This window comes from Sebastes fasciatus, chromosome 2 (assembly GCF_043250625.1).
Source record: "Sebastes fasciatus isolate fSebFas1 chromosome 2, fSebFas1.pri, whole genome shotgun sequence".
Lineage (NCBI taxonomy): Eukaryota > Metazoa > Chordata > Actinopteri > Perciformes > Sebastidae > Sebastes > Sebastes fasciatus.
The window spans coordinates 40,725,279-40,742,376 of NC_133796.1; the positions used below are offsets into that span (position 1 = coordinate 40,725,279).

The 17,098-nt window shown below is 45.0% G+C and overlaps 1 long non-coding RNA gene across 1 annotated transcript; it reads right to left on the minus strand.

Moving 5' to 3' along the window:
* Positions 1-598: 598 nt before the first annotated feature.
* LOC141762183 (uncharacterized) lies at positions 599-2,658 on the minus strand. The gene is made up of 3 exons (XR_012592743.1): positions 2,247-2,658; positions 2,039-2,153; positions 599-895 (listed from the first exon to the last, which is right to left on the minus strand). It is a non-coding gene; the product is annotated as an uncharacterized LOC141762183 (long non-coding RNA).
* Positions 2,659-17,098: the final 14,440 nt, after the last annotated feature.

Below are 17,098 nucleotides of genomic sequence, written 5' to 3' on the forward strand. Positions count from 1 at the left end.
TTCTGAATATGAGGATCACATTTCTGTCAATTCAGAATCTGACAGTGAGTATGAAGAAGAGGATGAGACTGAGCATCTGGCAGCTCCAAAACGAGCCCGTCAGCAGCCAGCCACAGGACCAGCCCGTCAGTAGCCAGCCACAGGACCAGCCCGTCAATAGCCAGCCACAGGACCAGCCCGTCAGCAGACAGCCACAGGACCAGCCCGTCAGCAGCCAGCCACAGGACCAGCCCGTCAGCAGCCAGCAAGTGGAGAAATATGGATGTCAAAAAATGCAACACACACACACACAGTAAAACTCTGCCCCCTTATGTGTTGTATAAGCTGGCATGAATAGGCTATGTGTTCAATGGGGTGGGTCCACCAGACCCGCGAACATTGGCTGAGTAACAAAAACATGAACACCACACAAGGGTTAAGTAGCGGTGTAATAAGCAGGCGATCCCCGACAGGGCGATGCTGCACCCCTCCGCTCTGCGTCAGGGTGCAGCATCGCTGTCGGGATTCTTTCACAACAACGAGCGGCTCGCTGTACATTATCCCTTACATGTATGAAAGAACTTGTCAAAAAGTAAATATATACATTGTAAAACCTGTAAATACCAAAAAACAAAAAAAAAACATTTTGTAGTTTGTACTTTTATAAAATAAAAAAGTGTATAAAATGAAATCAATTTTTTCTTTGACACAGACAAAACAGTTCCATATAGGCCCTCCTGCTCAGACACCTCTCTGGATCCTAACCGCAACATTTATTTTCCACATCTTTGGGCATAAGCTGGCAGTTCAGGCACGTACACCATGCTGGCTGTCCTCAGTCTGAAACATGCACCCACTAGCATCACTCTCACTGCTGCTCTCGTGCTGCAACTGCAAAGTCCGCAGAACTGGAATCCTGAAAGGAAAGTATGAAAATGTGGCTAGTTTTATTTCATATTTGAGGTATGCTGGATGACAGTTACAGTGAAATAAGCGATGGTAAGATGTAATGACACAGCAAGGTCAACTAAAATCATCCATGAAATGATGAAAATATAGACTGTGAAAGGATAATGCCAAAATGTCTGTTCTTTAGAACCTGTTATATACATTTTATTGACATTATCTACAGTGTAACGTTACTCATCCCAGTCCTATCATCTGTTTATAACTGATGTACGATTAGGATTAGCTTTGTCTCAACACACTGCCAGACCCGTTCTGTAACGTTACTAGACAATAAAAAGGGTCTATCGTACTATGCTGAAACATTAGTGAATCTAATAAACTAAATGAGATGTGTTATGGAAACTCATGTCAATAATGAAGTGTAGCAACACGTCCTATTCAGTGTCGGGGAAGAGAACGTAAATCATAGCTTGGGAATCTTCCAATAAGCGCTACTACTAACTGGGAGAATCTGAACTACAGCAAAGCTACTCCAGAGAGAGATGTGCTGTACAGTGTCCCTCAGCCAGACACCTGCCGTTCAGAAACGTTAGTTTTATAATAAAATAATAACTAGTTTAATTACATGTAGTTCAATACTCTGTATGAGTATGTATGTATGTATTATATTCCATCTAGTTTACTAACTGTTAGCATTGTCATCCAGCTAATCCAGCTAAAATAAAAAGTGCAACTGCAGGACCCGCTGATTCAGTTCTCAAGATACAAGACAATGCAATATTTAACACAAAATAAAATAAACCAACTTCTATTCAAGTTAAATGAGTTAAATAACCTGCTGCATCTGTCCTCATTTTCAAAACCAAATGTAGTCCAATAATACTTGCAAGTGCAACCGTCTCCTCTTCAGTCACTCTACAGATTTCTTTCCAAAAATATCAACTGGTCCACATGATCTGACCGCAGAACGCTTCTCTGTGTGTTCACTGTATCACCAGCAGTAATAAAAACTCGCTCTGCTGGCACCCTGGTGCCTGGGATGCACAGGTACCGTTTGGCTAGGGTTGAAAGTAGTGGTAGCTCTTTCTCGTGTGATTTCCACCACTTCATGGCGTTTTCAGTCAAAGGCAACGAATGTTTTGCTCGGTACCTTATCGCTTCTTCTCTGGCTGACTCGTTGGTGGATTTTCTTTCTCTTTGGGTGAAGGAATTGCCAAACAGTGCATCTAAGGCTTTCCTCTTAGAAGGAGGTGACTCATTTGGAGCTGCAATTAGATCAGAAAATGTATTTCAAAGTATTGCTTTTCAGTTCTTATTAATACAAAACAACAACCCTTTGTTAACATCACATAGCACACCTGTGGTCTCTTCCTGGGATCCTGACCGCTCTGAGCTTAAGCTTCCCTCTTCTTCCTCCTGATTTCCCCCCTGGTATCTATGGATATAACTATGTGTACAGTTAAATTTCTGCCCTGTAACACTGCACACACACATTGAGAGGAGAGAGGAGAAAGGACAGATGAGAGTTGAGAGAGGACAGATAAGAGGAGAGCAGAGAGGACAGATGAGAGGAGAGCAGAGAAGAGATGACATAAGGGAGGAGAGTTAAACGTAGACACATTCTCTGTCTTCTTTTTCCAGGTAGGGCAGTTCTTTAAACTGCGGATCAGAGGCTGATGCTGTTTACAGAACGAGAGTGTTGCATTGCATTGTTAAATGAAGTTGACACCTCATACACCAAATCATCAATAGATGATTACTTATTAAACTTTAGTATATTTTTAAATTTATTTGGCACAGCAATAAGGTAAAGCCACAGTGAACTAAGAATCTCATTACACTGATAAATTACTTTTGCATATGACAATGAAGCCTTTGAATACTTAAATGTGTGGTAGCACATCACCCCCACCCTCATCCACCTCCACTGGCTCCCGGTCAAGTCCCGCATCACCTACAAAATCCTCCTCCTCACCTACAAATCCCTCAATGCCCTGGCTCCTCAGTATTTATCTGACCTCCTCCACCCATACACACAGCCCCGGAACCTTAGATCCTCAGGCACGGGTCAGCTCTCCATCCCTCACACAAGAATGAGAACTTTTGGGGACAGAGCCTTCAGTGTGACAGCCCCCACACTTTGGAACTCTCTCCCCATAGAGCTCCGCAACGCACCATCTCTGGACACCTTCAAAAGACTCCTCAAAACCCACCTCTTCACCAAGGCCTATGGCCTCTAGCTTCTGTTACAGTTGTTGTGTTTATTTATGTCTTTGTTAAGCGTCCTTGGGTTTCATGAAAGGCGCTATATAAATCCAAGCTATTATTATTATTATTATTATTTTACAAGTTAATACAGTGTAGAAACCCTAAAATATGATCCAACATGGATTTTAATACAGAGTTATTTAACACGAATAACGTTAGCAGTCAGCGAGTAGTTTTGAAAGGGCAGGCTGTTCTCAACGCTGCCGGTCTCCTCCGAAATCTGTATACATATCTACAGTATGTCTGTATCTGCGAGCAGCATGCGCCGATCTCACCCTCTGAACTGCACGGCCGTGGATGATACAGCAGGAAGGCCGGCGAGAACAAGACCAAGGAGATGGTAGTGAAGTTCTCCAACAAGCAGAGGGATCTGGCTGTGGTAGTCACCACTACTATCCACGGGAAGCCTGTAGAGACTGTAGAGGAGTATAAGTACCTGGGCACAATCTTCGATAACCTGCTAAAATTTGCCTCCAACACAGAGGAGATCCTTTGGAAATGCCAACAGCTGCAATATCTCCTGAGGAAGCTCAACTCTTTTGGGGTCAGCAAGGACATCCTGACAACCTTCTACTACTCCTTCATTGAGAGCATCATGACATTTAATTCTCCATCACCTGCTGGTTCCACTCCATCAGCCTTCAGAACAGAAACCGCCTGCAGAGCACAGTCAAAGTCTGCTCCAAAATTATTGGACTTCCTGTTAGAGCTCTCTCCACTCTGTGCGAGCAGCAGATGTTAAGATCAGCCGGCAGGATCTTACAGGACCCCTCACATGTCCTGTTCCCTGCATTTGAGTGGCTCCCCTCAGGACGCTGGCTTTGCTGCCCAGGCTGTAGGACACAGAGGAGAAGGGCAACCTTTGTCCCCAAGGCTGTCCTGCTCCTCAACTCCCAACCATCCCTGTCCCTCTGCTCACCCAACTACATCCGTGGCCCCCTTTCGCAGATCCTTTGACATCAGAGTTGCCACTACAGCTGGCTATTGTTCCAAATAACGTTCAAGCATGTCATATGAACTATTCCACCTGGTGATAACGCCTTGGATCAGTTTTTGTTGTGGTTAAGTCCAACAGGTTTAGTTTTTCCCGTAGGATGTGACATGCCATCGGGCTGCGGTGAAAATATCCTAAAATTCTTCGCAATCTCCCCCTACAACCTGGAAGCATTGTTCACCCCCATACCCTTCTGTGATGCCAGGTGGAGCGTATGTGCGGACTGAACTGGGCTTCTACACCAGCCACTATCATGATCTTGGTGTTATCCGTGACGAGGGCAGGATTCTTGTTGGAGATTTTCCATTCTGTGCAGGCTTCATGCTGTAACGCACCTTCATTTTTCACCAGTATGTGATGAGAGGTTATTGTCACATACCCCTGATTTGAGCATGAAGTCCAGCCATCCGTTGCGATCGCCACTCGTTCAGCTCGGGAAACCAATGGCTTCACATCATTCTTCACCTTTTCGTACAATGCAGGAATGCATTGTTCTGAGAAGTGTGGACGGCTAGGTATGTGATACCGTGGCTCCAAGGTTTGAATCATTTCACGGAACCCAGGATTTTCAAGCACACTGTATGGTCGCATATCTTCACAGATAAACCTGGCAATGGATGCCGTGATGACTGTAGCCCGAGGTGAGTTTTGGCCTAATTTCTTACCAAAAATGTTGGCGAGGCTTGAGGCTTTTACAGAACGGGCTGTTGCCGCTGCTGCTAAGGGAACACTGCTACAGTTATGAGGGCGTTTGGCATTAGCAATGCCATGGCGTCTCAGTAGGTGCATGGAGAGATTAGTCGTGTTGCCGTTGTGTTTTATCTGGCCTTTGCATATTCTGCAAACAGCGAGTGATTTATCAAGGACATCTCCCTTTTTGTAAAAGCCAAAATGTTTCCACACGCTGGACCTCAAACACGGCTTGAAAATCTCTCGCTCGTCTGGTTCTTCTCCGCCATCGGCCATGCTTTGTTTTTATTGTCGTCTGTCTGTGATTGGCGCCGCTGGCGCATGTCGATGACATCATACACAGGGAGAGTGAACCGGTTTAACGTTTGAATAGATTTTCGCATTTCAAATCAATTTTATATTGATATTTGTCTCCCGTGAAGAACAACTTGCAGAGTACCTATTGATGTAGTTGGATCGTAGGAATATAAATTGATACATTGATGTAGTAGATGAATCGTTACACCCCTAATTGAGGCAGACAGGTAACTAACAACTGACAAAGTCAAAAAGCTAGATTCCACTGTTACAACGAACCGTTGTACAGAGATACGATCCAGCAGAGACTGGAGATCAGTGCAGAGCAGATATAGTGTATGGTGAAGAGCTGATGACGACCAGCTGATGACGAGCAGGTGAGCTTGATTGTCGAGGCAGAGCAGGTGTGGATCGTTGCAGGCCAGCAGACCAGATTAATGACAGAGTGCAGGGACGGAGACCAGGAACACAGACAGACACAGACAGCCTGGACAAACAGAGGCGGTATTCGAAACCGCATACTATACTAGTAGTACATACTGATCTGGCCAAAATGTAGTATGTAGCATGTAGTATGTAGTATGTGAACAAAAGCAAAATCTCCAGTATGTCAAATACCTGGGACGTGGTACTGATTCGGAAAAAATCTCCAGTCTGCATCGGACCAGTCTACCTCACCTACTGTATACCACAATGCAAAGCGCTGGACCGCTACAGGCTACGGTTATAACAACAGCAGCCAAAAACAGCTCGTTTTTTACATTTTTTGTAGCTATTTCATCACTAAATTCACTTCTGAAAGTTTTAGAGGCGAGAAATCAACTGTGTAGATTTTTAATATCGGCAATTTTATGATATTAGATGGCGAATCGAACATTTGCTCCAATGTTTTCGGAGTTTAGAAGCTCCACAAACTGCTGTCACAGCTAGCTAGCGCCCGCCGGGGTTGCCACCTCTCCAGCCGGGTAGTCACGCTCACAGACCGCTATGAGCTGGAGCTCTCTAGAGACCGGTCTGTAGACGAGAGGCTTTTATTTCCTTGTTGACAGATAGTTTGTTTAAATATCACAACACAGATGTCCATTATAAATTAACAGGAACATGTGATTATCTGACTTTTTGGAGTTGAAAAGCTTGCTCGCCAGCCGGCCAGTGACACTCACAGAGTGGCTACAGAGCAGCAGAGTGGCGAGAGAAGAGGCGAGGGAAGAGGAGAGAGAAGAGGAGAGAGCAGAGGAGAGAGCAGAGGAGAGGAGAGGAAAGAGGAGAGAGAAGAGGAGAGAGAAGAGGAGAGGAAAGAGGAGAGGAGAGGGAAGAGGAGAGAGAAGAGGAGAGAGAAGAGGAGAGGAAAGAGAAGAGGAGAGAGAAGAGGAGAGGAAAGAGGAGAGGAGAGGGAAGAGAAGAGGAGAGAGAAGAGGAGAGAGAAGAGGAGAGGGAAGAGAAGAGGAGAGAGAAGAGGAGAGGTAAAGAGCAAAGTTGTATTTTTCGATAATATTGTAATAGTGGTACGAGTTAGTTTTTTTTGTCCAGTGCTTTAAGAGCTGGTTTAAAGGCTAAAACCTCGTCTAGCATACCGCTAAATACATCACTTTGACCGTTTCATACTGTGTTCATCAGTAGTATGTAGTAGGCGGTTTTGAATACAGCAAGACTAACACAGACGGACACAGGACAGGCAGGACAACAGACTAAAACAGACAGAAACTGCCACTAGGGTGGCATCATGAAACCTGTGGCCACAGTGTGGATTTTTGTGTAGATGCCTGTTTTCAGGTTTTCAAGTGCATCGTTGAAAGCACTCAAGCACAGAAGACTTGCTCAGCGTTGGGTGAATAATCGCAGGCCGCCATCTTTTTGTCTTTTTGCAGTCGAGTCTTTCAGTCCTTTGCGTGGCATAGTTGAATACACAAATATTCTATATTTGTGTACTTCAAACGATGAGGAGAAGATTTATAAACGTAAATCTGAGAAGGGGCGAGTTTCATATTATTTAGCCGGGATAAATGAACAAATTGGTCAAGCTACAGCAGAGCCAGTTGGAGTTGTGACCTGGAAGTCCCTCGAGACTCAGAGCTTTAAAGCAGGCGTCAGAAAAAAAAAGTGAGCGAGGTCAGGCTTTGTTGCTTTTCTTCTCAGAAACCATCAGTCCGCTAACAGGAGGCCTGCTAATCACAGCCAATTAGCTCTTAAAGCACTGCGGACAGACAGAAAAACAAGCAACGGATGCTGTTTTATGACGCCTTCAGTCTACTGGCTGACGGCTGCTGCACTACATTAGCTGCAATTTGTAACAGCATAATTGCTAATCAGTCAGTCGAGGTCTATCCAACCCTGCATGTTCAGTCACAGAAAGCTCACAGGCTTTTCATTTTTAACCACAGTTTTCACCGAAGACTAATTGCTGCTGAGGGTAGAACATGCTGAGAACTGTTGACAGCAAGGCAGAAAACTTTTTTGAATGTAATTTTTTAATTCTTTGAGCACCACAAACCACATTTGGTATTGGGGTTACGGCACAAGTGTCAGCGGCAGGATCTCTAAACCTCAATTGTAAAACCAAAAATGTCTGGTTGGTTTGAAACCACTAGAGGGATGTGGATAAATTGGTTTGTTTAATATACCTTGAAGACTGCTAAAAGCATTAATGCAGTAAAATAAGATAAAATAGCATTACAATAATTATGTTAAAGGGACTGTTTGTAAGAACCAGAAATGCTTGTTAACAGTGACACCTGTGTCCGTTAAGTCAACGAAAGTCCGCGTCGGGCTCGCACTTGCACGCTCTAAATAGACATGAACGAGCATCGCGCAAAACAGTGAGGCGACACACGTCAGCTAAAAGCACAATATCACTCTATATTTCAGCTGCTTGGCAGTAATGTTAGCTGACCAGACGAAGGTCTCTCCATGAATAAATGCTGATCCTAGTGTTGGCTTTTCCTGCTTCAGCCTCCAGACCGCGGACGTAGCTGTGTGGCATACACAGTATTACAGTAATTCAAACAAACACAATGGCTAACGATTACAGGAAGGCTCATGGGGTCTAGTACAACAACTTTCTGTTGACATTATTTGTCCTAACTAATGTTGACTTGAAATATTACCTAGTTATGTAGTGCCTACAGGACACTTAATGGGCCAACTACATTATTCCAAAGTATAAGGATTTAATAACAGAAGTAATACTGCACAAAATAAAGCTGGGTACAACACTATGCCTAAAATTTACTCTATACATCTTGATAATGTAATTTCACCGCCATTATGGCAGTAGGACCATGGAACTTTTTTGCCAGAATGTTATTTAAACAACAATGGATGCATGGACAAAAATCAATGCAGTTTACCGTAGGCAAATGGCGAGACGCTCAGGTGGACCGATAGCCTCCCGGTAGCTGGTGTCCATCCGAGAGATCGGTCTCCAACTTTTGCGAGCACCTCATCAAACTGGCCTCTGGTCAGTCTGAAGTACTGCTGGAACATCACCTCATCCAGGCGAAGTTCCGTGACCAAACGATGGAATTCGCCATGATGTTTGCGGGCCTAGAGGATAGGGTGAACCCAGATTCTCCGGCGGCGGCGGAGTTCGTACCTTTGGTATCGCAAATAAAGCAGGGCAATCACGAAGATCCGTTTCCTTCTTCTGTTCATGGCAGATGACAGTGGGCTATGATCCGCTATCCCTCCAAAACTTGAAATAAAGTCTGTAAAACGTCACTGCCCAGTATTGCTCAATCATCTATCAATCATCTATCGTCACCGCCTACTGGAACGTCCACCAAGCGTCCAATGTTGGGAAGCATCGCGTCCCCTCGCGATTAAAATGCCCCTGTGGACATGTACCATCAGACTCCAACACAAGTACAGTGAAGCACCAAAACCGCAAAGTTGTATCTAGTGAAGCCCGTCTGTTAAACAGTGTTGTCCGCGGTCGGAGGACGCGGGGGAGACCGTAGCTTTGGTCTCCAGGGTCGGAGTCTCTGCTGTACTCTGCTCCTCTGCTCCTCTGCCTGCTTGCCTTCACTCAGCTCACAATATTTGTTTGCGATGTGAACACCCGCTATGGGTCATCCCACCTCCATTGTAGAGAGTCAGGAAAAACTTACAAGCCTCCTAAAGCTTTTTTCATAAATCATTTCAGATGCATTTTCTCTAACCAAGAGTAAACTCGTCAATTAAACCCCTGGATTAGTTATTGTAGCTCCCTGCATAGGGGATTGAACATGGAAGCTTCTTTTAAATTGTTTGCAAACAATATTTACTTGTGCTTACTAAATAATGTTACACGAATACCACGAATACAGCAGCTGGATCAAGTTCATTTGGCACATTTCTCAAAGCGCATATTTAACAGCAGAGTTTCATCTTGTAGTTTGGTCAACTCATGGAAATAATGTTCATGTGTCACAGTGTCAAATCCAAATACATGCATATAAAAAATGAATAGTAACTCATTTAAAGGGACTGTTTGTAACTTCTTACAGGTATAAATCATTGCGGGTCGGTGTCCCATGCGCGCTCGCGTATGGCTACGCTGTTCAGACTCAGACTCCAACACAAACTACACGGAAACACCAAAACCTCTTGGTTGTATCTAGTGAAGCCCGTCTGTTAAACAGTGTTGGCCGCGGTCGGAGGACGCGGGGGAGACTGTAGCTTTGGTCTCCTGGGCCGTAGTCTCTGCTGTACTCTGCTCCTCTGCACCTCTGCCTACTTTCACTCAGCTCGCTCCACTCTCACGGTCATGCGCGCACACTCCACACTGCAGAAGAGTTAGTTTAGCCCTGAGAATATCTAGTGAATGTACAGTGGACGTTTGTGCAGAAATAACTGCTGCAGCTCCTCCAGACCAACAGAGGTTTCCCGTGTCTTGTGAAGTGACGGGGCTCGGCAGAGAGAAACGTTATCGTCTCCGACCAAAACTCCGGTGTCTCCCCTGTTCCCTCCGGCCGCGGTCGGGAGGCTGAGGCAGGAAAAGCCAACACTAGGATCAGCATTGATTCATGGAGAGACCTTCGTCTGGTCAGCTAACATTACTGCCAAGCAGCTGAAATATAGAATGATATTGTGCTTTTAGCTGACGTGTGTCGCCTCACTGTTTTGAGCGATGCTTGTTCATGTCTATGTAGAGCGAGCACAAGCGCGAGCAACAGGACGCTGACTTTTGTCGACTTAACGGCCACAGGTGTTGCTGTTAACAAGACATTTCTGATTCTTACAAACAGTCCCTTTAAGACACTTGTGCCAGAAGTGTCTGATTATACTTTCTGTTTCAAGAAATTAATGAACACCTGCTGGCCAATCAGAATCAAGAATTATCTGTTGACAATGGTATAACAGCAATAGCTTGTTCGGTCAAATGCAAAGCGGAGCTGTGATGTAATCCAGCCCGTTCACATTCCTAGGGCGTCAATCACCGACGCCGTGTCACGGCTGTTGGCGTTCGATACCGCATTGATATGCGACACACCAGGCTTTCCATTAACTACAATGTAAACCCATCTGCGGCAACAGTAAACTCCCGGGGAAAGGGCTGTGGTGATGTAGTTTAAAGAGCGAAAGAGACACACCGGGCGGAAGGAGAGATGGATGGGTCCAACAACACAGGGCTTTCATCCAGGAGGCCGCTGTTCGTGTACCGTGCGTTAAGTTTCCCTTTCACTTTACATTTAGCTGATCATTCGTACCGTCTTCACGTCGTGTCATATTTTCACTACATAATGTTTGAGTTTTAAGCCCAACCACGTTGTTTTTTCATTAAGCTAACTATAGTGCACTGCGAGCGAAAAGTGATGCCGAAGGGTCCGACAAAGTGTCAGTATGTGACAAGTTGGGATGAGAACATGTTGTATAATCACATCATGTCACGGTCTGAAGTGAGCTATTGCTTTTTCATCAAGTATGGCAATATGAAAGTGATAGACGCATTCCAATTGAGATAGTTTTTATATTAATAAATAATAATGTTTCCAATAAAAAAGGCCTTCCTTCCCGCACATACTGAGGCGGTTGCTATGGAACGTACACTAGCAGTTAGCATATTCTTTTTTCCTCACAGGCTAGCGTTATTGATTTCATTATTTGGCTCTTTACTTCCATTATTTGTCTGTTGCCATTTATTGGTCAACCACTGAAAAAACTGTCCAGCGTCAGTAGGTTGCCTTTTTTTGTTGGGTGGAGGTGTGTTGCTTTTTATGGCGAGGATGTTGCTCCACTTTCTTTGATCCCTGAGTTACGGTTGCCAATCCACTTACGGCCATAACCTCTCTGGTGGTTCGCACCAGACTCAGTTACCATGGTAACAGACCCAGAGTTTCAGTTATCTCTCTTTCTGGATCTGAAAACCCAGAGTTTCCCTCATCTCAGTTTTCACTTAAACCCGCTTTCTGAAACAGGGTCAATACTACTAAACCAGACTTACTTCAATAAGTCAGGCATATTTTATTATCTTATCTTATTCAGGCTGAAGTCTGATAAAATCAGTCTGACAGAAATTCAGGTTTCTGCTGCACCATGAACACGTGAGACAGTTTACAGCTCACATCAAATTCATCACATTTTGACATGGGCTGCACTTAAATTCTGAGCTCAGGTCATTTTTAGTCTGAAGATCTGCAGAGTATTCCAGTCAACACCTGTGGTTATAAATTCACTGCACATTCACAATTTTTTCTTCCATTAAAATCTCACTCAAATGAAAGAAACAAACTGCCAGAAATCAATTAAAAAAGAGACAACAGACAGCGATTTTAAATTGAAACCATACTTCCATCATATGGAGGCTGTTGTGTCCTATTGTACAAACCAAGTAGAACAATTCACCTGAGAGCTTTAATAAAACAAATAATTCATTTTCTTGCTGTAAAATAAATTAGCGGCGGGTGTCGCATCAGATACGTCACAGTTATTTAAATGTCACGTTGTATCTCATACATGTAATTTATTTTCAGCTCTTAATGGTATAAAGAAAATCTACCTTTGTCACACAGGACCTGAACCCGTGATGACATGATTACAACAACAGGCTGCAACACCCTGAGCTAACAGCAGTTCAAAGTGTTGAGTTCATCTCTACTTGTGTCAAGATCACAGCTCACTCATTATATATTATATTATATTATATATCAGTATGTTTACTGTGTCTCCTCTCTAACATTGTGGTTTTATCTTAACAAGTCAGCTTAATGAAAAAGGTAAGTCCTGGTTCACTTTTTACCTTTTATTTATCGAGGTAAGTTTCACTGAGAGGAAGCCTCTCTTTTGTAGGCGCGCCCTGATCACATTCACAGTTACACATTCACACCTGGAAGCTAGCCCAGTACTACCACAGTGTGATCTGCTGGTCACTGAGCAGCTCTATACTGGAGGGGCTGGGTTTAAGTGCCTTGTTCAAGGGCACCTCAGCGGTGGTAATGAGGGAGGGGCAAGCGCTGCTTTCACTTTCCACACCCAGATTTATCCTGCCGGTCCGGGGGATTGAACCGACGACCTCCCGCTTCTCTAACTTTTAGGCCACCACTGCCCCAGTGGTTCAAGACAGGCTTTTCACAATGAGCTTTGCTTTTTTGAGCCTCCTTTCAGTGTCTGAATTGGACAAAGAAAGGTACCGGTTCCCTAATTCAGCAGGTTCATGACATGATCATCACGTGTCTTAGATATAAACTCAGAAAAAAAGGTTTGGAAATTTGTGTTTGGTTGATTATTTCTCTGTTGTTCCAATGCTAACTGGCATTGTGTTTTACGTCGTTGGAAAGCCTGTTTATTTTCCTTCACAATGATGTCCAACTTGTAAGGATCATGCATTTGTGGGATGAGCAGCACAGCTGATTATGTGGGTAGTGCCCAAGAAAAATTTGCCAAAATGCTCTGCCAATGGCAAAAAGTGTATTCTCCTGTTGGTGTTGACTCTTGTTTTGAGTTGTTTGGTGGATTGGATGATTGAACTCTCTATCAGTAACAAGGAACAAACAAGACATATTGGCTATTTGACACTTTATTCATTTAATACACCATCAGGAGCCTCAGTAGCGGTGGAAGATCCATACGCAGCCAAAACAGCCTGGCACCTCCTCCTCATGCTGGTCACCAACCTGGTCACACGTTGCTGTGGGATGGTGTTCCATTCCTCAACCAGGATTCATTGCAGGTCAGCCAGCGTGGTAAGGATCATGCATTTGTGGGATGAGCAGCACAGCTGATTATGTGGGTAGCGCCCAAGTGAAATTTGCCAAAATTCTCTGCCAATGCTAAACAGTGTATTCTCCTGCTATGCTGATTGTTGCACTGATCGAGTAACAGCTATACATGTATATATCTAAACTCCATGGTATACACTTTAGGAAATGCTTAGGATACGTTATATTGTTTACAGTGGGGCTAAAACATGAAAACACACTGGTATCGTCCTTGAAGGTGTTTCAATGTTGTTTACCTCCGTCATCATGTCAGCAGCTGTGTGACAGGAAACCCTGTATTTCCCAGCTCCCCTCTCGAACCTGATGACTGATTTCCCATCACACAGTCTACAACAATGTGAGAGGAAATTAGCTTTTTATTACTATAACCCCAGCCTCCAGTATTGGCATAATAAGATGAAAGTGAAGTTAGCTATACTCTGCAGAGCAGCTTTACATAAATGGCAGCTCAGCACTCTGCAGCTTATGATCACTATAGAGCAAGGATCACTGGCTGTTTTTGTTCACAGCAGTCACACGCATAATGTTTCTTCGTCATCAGAGTGGGTTAGATCAACAGCAGGGGAAGGGACAAATATACTTGACTCACTGTGCCGGGAAGACGAGCAGTGAAACCTCTCGTCTGCGTCAGACACTGACAATGAGAGGGCTTTTGTAAAGCTGTTGTAAAACTAATGAGAGTTTATTTCAGCAGAAACCAGTAAGGGTCCATTCTAAGGGGCTCACCGTCAGGAGCCTCAGTAGCGGTGGAAGATCCATACACAGCCACAACAGCCTGGCACCTCCTCCTCATGCTGGTCACCCAAGCTGATCCCACAAGTGTTGAATTGGGTTGAGGTCTGGACTCTTGGCAGGCCGTTCCATTCTCTCTACTCCCACATTGTGGAGGTAGTCTGTGATAACCCTGGCTCTGTGGGGGTGAGCGTTGTCATCTTGGAGGATGAAGTTAGGTCCCAGATTGTGGAGATATGGGATCGCCACTGGCTGCAGAATCTCATCCCGATATCTCACCGCATTGAGATGGCCTTCAATGATGACAAGCCTTGTTTTGTTAGTGACATCATTGGGGAAACACACAACCACGCTGGCTGACCCGCAATGAATCCTGGTTGAGGAATGGAACGCCATCCCACAGCAATGTGTGACCAGGTTGGTGACCAGCATGAGGAGGAGGTGCCAGGCTGTTGTGGCTGCGTATGGATCTTCCACCGCTACTGAGGCTCCTGACATATTGTATTAAATGAATAAAGTGTAAAATTGCCAATATGTCTTGTTTGTTCCTTGTTACTGATAGAGAGTTCAATCATCCAATCTACCAAACAACTCAAAACAAGAGTCAATACCAACAGGAGAATACACTTTTTGCCATTGGCAGAGCATTTTGGCAAATTTTTCTTTGGCGCTACCCACATTATCAGCTGTGCTGCTCATCCCACAAATGCATGATCCTTACAAGTTGGACATCATTGTGAAGGTAAATAAACAGGCTTTCCAACGATGTGAAATTGTAACATCAGAGAAATAATCCACCAAACACAAATTTCCAAACTTTTTTTCTGAGAGAGGAGCAGGACAACATGTTGTTGTTGGACTATATTTGGTTTCCCACTTCATTGACTTTCTCACAAAGAAATTAAAATTCCGAATGGGCCGTCTGTTCAGGATACAGTCCTGTTTTTCCATGGCATCAAAAAAACGCTTCAGTAAAAAAAATCTTAGTTGCTGGTCTTTTTCTGACTCATGATTTTGGGGAAACTATTTACAGGTTTGCTGCAGTCCTGAGGTATGTCACTAGTTCTAGCTTCAGGACGCATCATTGTATCTTATGATAATAATAATTATAATAAAAAATACATTTTATTTGGTTTCGCGCCTTTCAAGACACCCAAGGACACCTTACAACGATAAAATTAAACTCAAACAGATAAAAACAGCCAGACATGACAAAGACACATTTATGCAGACACATATGATGAACTGATGGAAACTACAGAGAACAGGCCAGTTTGAACAGGTGAGTTCTGAGGTGGGTTTTGAACGTAGTAACAGTGTCAGACTGCCGAATGTGTGTAGAGAGGGAGTTCCAGAGCCTGGGAGCAGAGCAGCTGAACGCCCTAGCACCCATAGTGCTGAGGCGTGAGGTGGGGGTGGTCAGAAGACCAGCTGAAGATGAGCGTAGGGAACGGGAGGGTGTGTACTCCTGAAGGAGGTCAGTGAGGTAGGTGGGGGCCAGGGTGTGGAGGGCTTTATAGGTGAGCAGGAGGTTTTTGAAGTCAATCCGGTATTGAACAGGGAGCCAGTGTAGTTAGATGAGAATGGGGGTGATGTGATAGAAGGATCTGGTGCGGGTGATGATCCGGGCGGCAGAGTTCTGAAGTCTGTTGAGCAGTTTGGTGGGAAGGCCTGAGAGAACAGCGTTGCAGGAGTCGATTCGGGATGTAACAAATGCGTGGACCAAGATTTCTGTGCTGGCATGAGACGGGAATGTGCGGAGTCTGGAGATGTTGCGGAGGTGGAAGAAAGCAGTCAGGGTGACGTTTTTTATGTGAGATGCAAAGGAGAGGGTGCTGGCTAAGGTGGCCCCAAGGCTCTTGACATGGGTGGAGAACGGAACAGAGAAGCCATCAATGAAGAGCTTTGGGGTGGTGGTGTTTTGTGCTTTAGAGTGGTTGTTTTTGGAGCCGATGAGCAGGGACTCTGTTTTATTGCCATTGAGCTTTAAAAAGTTTGTCTCTGTCAACATGTTGTCTTGTAGGCAGGTGGCGAGGGAGGTGGGTGGCAGGGCAGCGGTGGGTTTTGTTGAGATGTAGACCTGTGTGTCGTCGGCATAGCAGTGAAAGTGGACATCGTGATGACGGAGGATAGTGCCAAAGGGAAGGAGGTAAATGATAAATAGAAGTGGACCCAATACTGACCCCTGGCGGACACCCCGCGAAACAGTAGAACACCTTGCTGACCTGTGGCTGCTCAGTTGAACATATTGTTGTCCTACTTACTTTAGCTGCATTTTTTTATTTTTGCAAAGCAGTTATAATCTTAAATGGAGCTATCTGCCGGATCAGTCTCATTACCAGGGCGTCAAATACCGACGTTCTAACTCACACAGGCTCCGTCTTTGCCATGGTTTTACAGTCCAGCTTGTCCTACTCAAACGGCAGTCGTTCGCCCCCTCTACCTACATCTGGCAGTGTGTCACGGCTTCCTACTAGCAGGCAATGAAAACGAGAGACGGTTTTCAGGCGGATTCTCTCAGGGAGCAGGGTCGCATGGAGGCATATTACCCTGGCGTGCCCGCCCTTGGTGATGGCCTCCACCTGCTTCCACTGGCAGACAGCTGGTCAGACAGCAGGACTTCTCTGCTGCTGCCGCTGCTGCTGCTGCTACGTGACATGGAAATGCTGAAATATTTTGACAACATATTTCAACTGGGAGTGCTAACTTAGGCGTGCTGGGGGTCCCGCTGGCGTCTTTCCAGCCAGCATTTCTCCGATGCTGGCGGCCCAGCCGTGGACCATCCCCAGTTCTGGGGTGCTCTGTCGCAGGAGGCGGTGGAAATAGTTGCGCTGCCCAATCTGGGCCATCCTCTACAGGCTTGGCTCCTTAGAGGGACAGGCTGAGGAGGGCTGGACTGTCTGTATAGGTTGTGTAGATCCAGACAGAAAGAGCGGGATCCACCACTGCCTGTGGTTCGTTCGGGTTCCAACGCTGGTGCGAGGAAAGGAGGCTAGATCCCCTGTCCTGTGCAGTCGAGTGTAGTCTCTCCTTT